General features: G+C 34.1%; 1 long non-coding RNA gene and 1 pseudogene across 1 annotated transcript; both read left to right on the forward strand.

Moving 5' to 3' along the window:
- The first annotated feature begins 94 nt into the window (after positions 1–94).
- LOC112091347 lies at positions 95–1,918 on the forward strand. Its single transcript, XR_002902098.1, has 4 exons — positions 95–239; positions 1,177–1,244; positions 1,431–1,576; positions 1,781–1,918. It is a non-coding gene; the product is annotated as an uncharacterized LOC112091347 (long non-coding RNA).
- A 1,433-nt stretch (positions 1,919–3,351) lies between these two features.
- LOC21409007 lies at positions 3,352–4,323 on the forward strand (annotated as a pseudogene).
- The last annotated feature ends 1,722 nt before the right edge of the window (positions 4,324–6,045 follow it).

Genomic DNA, 6,045 nt, shown 5'->3' on the forward strand with positions numbered 1-6,045 from the left:
CCTCACTCTCTCTCCCTCTTTCTTTCCCTCTCTCTCTCTCTCTCACCTTGTTTTTTCTCTCTCCATCTCACGTTATCCTCTCTCACCTCTCCCCTCTCTCATTCACACTCGTTCTCTCTCTCGTTTTCATCATCACGCCCACATCAAGAAAGAAAGAAAAGAAAATCCTTCCAACCGATACTTACTATCTTCTTCCAAATCCTTGACCTTGGTATTTGATCATTGAGGAAGATTGAAATGTATGTTATCATGATTCATTCTTCGAATGCGAAGAAACATGAGATATTCATGATTCTAGATGTTCTTGAATTTCTTAATGAGTTCTAGGGTTTTGAGTTTATCCCACGAAAGATTGTTCTAACTATTCATTATAATTAGAAACATGTTTAGGAATTGTTTTCTTTGATTGATTAATGGTATTGCAATGACTGATTGATTATTGAATGGAATTGAGATTTGGAACCATGTGAAAATAGAATTTTGTTGTTAATTGGTGGTATTTGATTTTAGGGTTTGAGTTCTTTACTGATTTCTATTGATAAATTTCATGAGTGATATTTGGGGGTTAGAAAAATGTTTGGGATGGTTTGGATTGATTTTGGAGCATACTATGTCGTTTCGAAACATATTTAGATGTTTTGTGCATCACATGAGTGCCGCGGCGCTAAGAAGTGGGTGCCACGGCACTAGAAAGACAAAAAGAAATCACAGTGGCAGAGTGGTGAGCGCCACGGCGCTAGTGGGGCGAAAAGGTAAATGCGCCGCAGCGCTAGGTCATTCAAGAGGAAAAAAATCTGATTCAGTGTATTGATTTGTAAATGCGTTTTGAAGAGTAAAACGTACTCCCATTTGGTTAAATTTGGTATCGTTAGAAAGATATTTCAGTCTACTTCCCAATGCTGCTAGTTTTAGGATGATATGAATTTTGTAAAGATCGGGCTGAACGTTTTAGTACAGGAGATTCATGTTGGCAAGTTTTAAAAGTTGTGCAATATATGGCTTTTTAATCTATTTGTTATGTTCTATGATTTAGTGATGAATGATATGATTACTATGATATAAACATGAGTTACTTGCCACCCACATGTATGGGTTAGGATGTTATAAGAGATTTATGTTGATATGAATTGAGTACTAAGATTCGTACGTTTTGTTAAATGGCATGAACAATTCAAGAATCACATATATCAGAGCCTCTAGGATCGCATCACCACACAAATTAAGGTTAAGTAAGCTGTATTCAAGTAAGTACAACCTCACCTGCAATGTGATTAAGTTTTCATGAATTGACTTGTGATTTATAAGATTTCAAATATGTTTTATAATTCATATTATGTTTATTTAAGCATAAATGCTTTATTTCATGTTTACAAGTACATGTTATTACATGCTTACATGTTTATCGGATTCACAATGTTACATGTTATAAGTATCCATGTTATACTCTGACGAAAATCAAGACAAGTGAAGAAGATGTTTTGTCACGTTAAATGATGAGGCAACGTACAACTTCGTGTTTCATGGTCTTAGGGCAACCCGTCGATCTAGACGACAATTTCATGTTTACATTGCCTCGGTAAGTGTGGAATTTGCAATCTCACTCTTGCCGTAGGTTGCGCGCATGTACATTTGCATCGGGCCCAAACAAGATAATAAATGTAAAAGTATTTTCAAAAGAAAAGAGAGTGATTCATGATTTGTTAAATGTTAAATATTTTCGTGTGAGGAAAATGTTGTGCTTATTGAGCTCTAGCTCATGTTTTTAAGTCTCACGTTGCAGATAAAGGTAAAGGAATAGCATGAAGTGGATGAAGCTAGACGGGCATGTGACGGGCAAGAATGTGGGAGATGGGGATACCACACGCAAAATTTTATTTCCGCTAAAGTTTTAATATTTAATAGAATTATAATTTCATGGATTTGTAATTATTATGTTTATGAATGATGAGAATGAGGTTTTATGTTTTGTTAATAATTTCAGTGTTTAGAGTTTTAAGATTGTTTCATGGTTATTTATATTAAGAAAAGTTTCAAGTTTTATTAGACCCAAAAAAAAAAAAAAAAGTTTTCTGTGTTTCACAATTAAGGTTTTGTTATTTAATTGTGTAGCTTCTTTATAAGTGTTTTCTTTAAAATTTTGTTTCTAATGAATATTTCACGAACAACTGTAACGGTCCGTAAGAGGGTCGTTACAAGGAGAAATCTTTTCCTTTGCTTTTTCTGAATGTGGCGTTAAATCTTCTCATTCTCTTATCTGAATGTGGTACCAAATCTTCTCATTCTTATCTAAATGTGGCGCCAATCACAGGGATATTTTCCTGTGGTGGCTGAAAATTACAAGAGGGAATGAGAGGAAATTTTGTTTCAAAATTTAAATGGGAAACTATCTCTGATTTTTTAGAAACTTTATCTTTTGAGATAAGGTAGTCTTTTTATGTTGCAAGGTGGAGATATTTGGACTTTTGGCAAAGCAAAAAGAGAGCCTAGTCCTACATCTGTTTGAAACCAAAATAAGAGGGGATTTGAAGCCTATAAACGTAAACCATGTACTTGAATAAGACTATCAATATAAATTTTATCTAGTTACGCTTTTTAACAAAACACATATTACTTGAGGTGCACTAGTTTTAAATCATACCTCCAAAAGTTTTTAAGTCGGTATACTTTTTGGTAAAAGTAGAGGTTTCTAAAACCAATTTACTATTAACCCTCGTTTCGGCTCCCTCCTTGCTCACTCTATTCACGAACACCAATTTGTTACCCGTGTGCCTTTCGGAGTCCGATTACTTCTGAACTTGATCACCAGTTTTTGTTGACACTCGCTTTGGTCCCAGACTGGCGTTGACTTTTTTTTGAGAAATTAGTTTGATTTTGTGTAGTTTGTGTATTAAAATTAAATTTTTGTTATTTTAACTAGTTTGTTTTTGGGTCAAATTATGTTGGTTTTAAAAGTTAATTTTATTGTTCCGGTTATATTTGTGAAATTAATTTGTATAAGTTTTGATTGTTGGGAGATACAAAATACTCATTATCATTTTAATAAAAAAAAGTTATCATTTCCGAAAAAAAAAAATTTGTGATTTTTTTTAGTATAAAAAAATTGTGATTACAATTAAGGGTTTTGAGGGATAAAAAATAAAAAATCCTTAGTTGCTCTTTTTTTTTTTTTCTTTCTTTGAACAAAAAGGATAAAATCAAGTATATGGATTCGTTTGCTGATTCGAATTATGATTCGTAATTCGTTATATTATTTTCTCTCATAAAAAATACACATAAATTAAAAATAATTTTAATCACATAATTTTAATTCACAAACCAAACGAGTATCCAACCATAAAACACATCGTCGCCGATCACAGAATTAGAATGTCAAATATTAGCAGGGTATTCCCCAACTTCCTCACAAAACGAGCTTTTGTCCTCTAGTGGGGAACAAAACTGATGTACACCACAGACTTTGACAACCACACTGCGACAGAAACAAAACCATCTATCCACCATCTACCAGAAACTAATCAGAGAATCAGTCTATACTTTCACTGAGATCAGACATCGATCATGTGCACGTTGGAGAAGCAAGGAAACATCTTCATACTGACGCTAATGGGCCCGGGCGAGCACAGGCTCAACCCACACTAATCGACGAGATCCAATCTGCTCTCGGCCGGGTCCGGGCCGAGTCCACCACCTCGTCGGCCCTGATCACCACCGCGGAGGGTAAGTTCTTCTTTAACGGCCTCGACCTCCAATGGCTCCAATCCTCTCCCGACCGACAGGCCCGGACCCACCAATTGGGCTCGAAATTCCGATCGCTCATTGCCGACCTACTCTCGCTTCCGATGCCGACGATCGCCGCCGTCACCGGCCACGCCTCCACCGCCGGGATAGGCCTGGCCTTGTGTTACGACTACGTTCTGATGACGAAGGACAGGGGGTTTCTGTACATGAGCGAGCTCGACATCGGGATGCGGATCCCGGCTTGGTTTGTGGCTATAATCAGGTGAAAGGGTTGGCGCGCCGGCGGCTCGGCGGCTCCTGCAGCTGGCGGCGGGGAAGTTGACGGCCACGGAGGCGTTAGAGAAGGGGATTGTGGATTCGGAGCACGTTAGCGCGGAGGCGACGGTTGAGGCGGCGGTTGGGCTGGCGGAGAAGCTGGTGGCAAAGAAGTGGGACGGAGAGGTGTATGCTGAGATAAGGATGGAGTTGTTCTCTGAGGTTCTGGGTGAGATTCGCGCCAACAGTACTGGGTCTTGGCTGTGAATTTATTGGGCTGGGCGGAATTTGGGCTGGTGGGAAATTGGGCTTTACTACAACATGGGGATTAAGGGTACGATTTGGTTACAGTGAAAAAATAGTAATAAAAATATGAATAAGAATGGTAACGAGAATGAAATAAAAAATAAAGGTGATTTATTTATTTAATTATAATTTTAAGAATTTTTTGAAATGAAACATCAATATTTTTATGTTGACATATATAACACTAATATTTTATCTATCAATATATATATTATAATAAAATTATTATTATATAATATATTATATAATTATGATATATAATATAATATATACTATATATGCAGCCTGCCTTCCTCTCATCTTCCTTATAGAACCTTAGAATTAACGAGATCTAGAGTCTTGGATGAATCCTCTTGAAATGGGTCGATCAACCCTAGAAGACTCGATGGCTTAACAGCCCAGTGAATAACCTGATTCAGAGAGATAACCCGGTCTTTAGCCCCTCACAAATGAAATTCTCAAAATCCATTGAAGAAAGAAAAAAGAATGTATTTTTCTGAAATAATTATTATTCAGAATTGTAATTTGCAGTAGTATAAGTATAGCCGGTGACCTGTAATAAAATTAAATGGAGACCATTTGTAAGCAACCTCTACCCCACAACATTCAATATTAAATAAATATATTATAATTTATAACTATATTATAAATTAATTATTATATTATTATAACTATATTATATTATAAATTTTTTTATTATATATTATATTATATTATATTATAAGATATAACTACTATATAATATAGTTTAATTATATTATGATATTGAAGGGTAATTATAGAAAAAAAAAAAGAACTTAGAATGACCATTCCTCCTATATGAGAAAAGAATGATGATTCACCCAAAATGGGTGAATGGTCATTCCTTTTGAATGATAATTTCTTTCTTATAGATCCAACCAAACATCAAACTATAATTTCATTTCATTCTATTACATTACTTTTCATCCAACCAAACACACCCTAAGTATCTGTAATGCGGGTTTCCTTTCCGAACTTAGAATGACCATTCCTCCTATATGAGAAAAGAATGATGATTCACCCAAAATGGGTGAATGGTCATTCCTTTTGAATGATAATTTCTTTCTTATAGATCCAACCAAACATCAAACTATAATTTCATTTCATTCTATTACATTACTTTTCATCCAACCAAACACACCCTAAGTATCTGTAATGCGGGTTTCCTTTCCCTTGAAATTGTTACATGAAACAGGCAAAAAAAAAAAAAAAAAACATTTACATGGCAATATTACAAGATTTGTAAGATTTGAGTTGAAATATAGTATTTTTAAAAAAAATATTTCGAGAACAATAAAATTGTGTAATAATTATCTTAATGATATTTACATTTTTATGGTATAAAAATACTCAATAATTATTCATATTGTGTAATTTTTTTAGTTTTTTTTTAATGTTCAAAAGCGCAAATTTAAAAGAAAAGGCTATAACATATTATGTAGTTATGTGTAGGCTGTGAAAAATTTGCATCTTAAATTCTTTTGTAAATACTAAGCCCTTGTTCTTTTGGAGTAAAACTCAAAAAAGTTTGAATTTAAGTTATAATTTTATTTAAGTTTATGTTCGTTTGTAAAATTTGAGTTTAAATTTGAGTTTTAACTTGAGTTTAAAGTTAAAATCTAAGTTCAAGTTTTCCCTTCAAGTCAAGTTCTTAAACTCAAACTTAAGTTAATGAATAATATTTTTTCTATTTTTAAAAACGTCATAACTTTTTCGTTTTAATTC

This window comes from Morus notabilis, unplaced genomic scaffold, assembly GCF_000414095.1.
Source record: "Morus notabilis unplaced genomic scaffold, ASM41409v2 Scaffold42, whole genome shotgun sequence".
Classification (NCBI taxonomy): domain Eukaryota; kingdom Viridiplantae; phylum Streptophyta; class Magnoliopsida; order Rosales; family Moraceae; genus Morus; species Morus notabilis.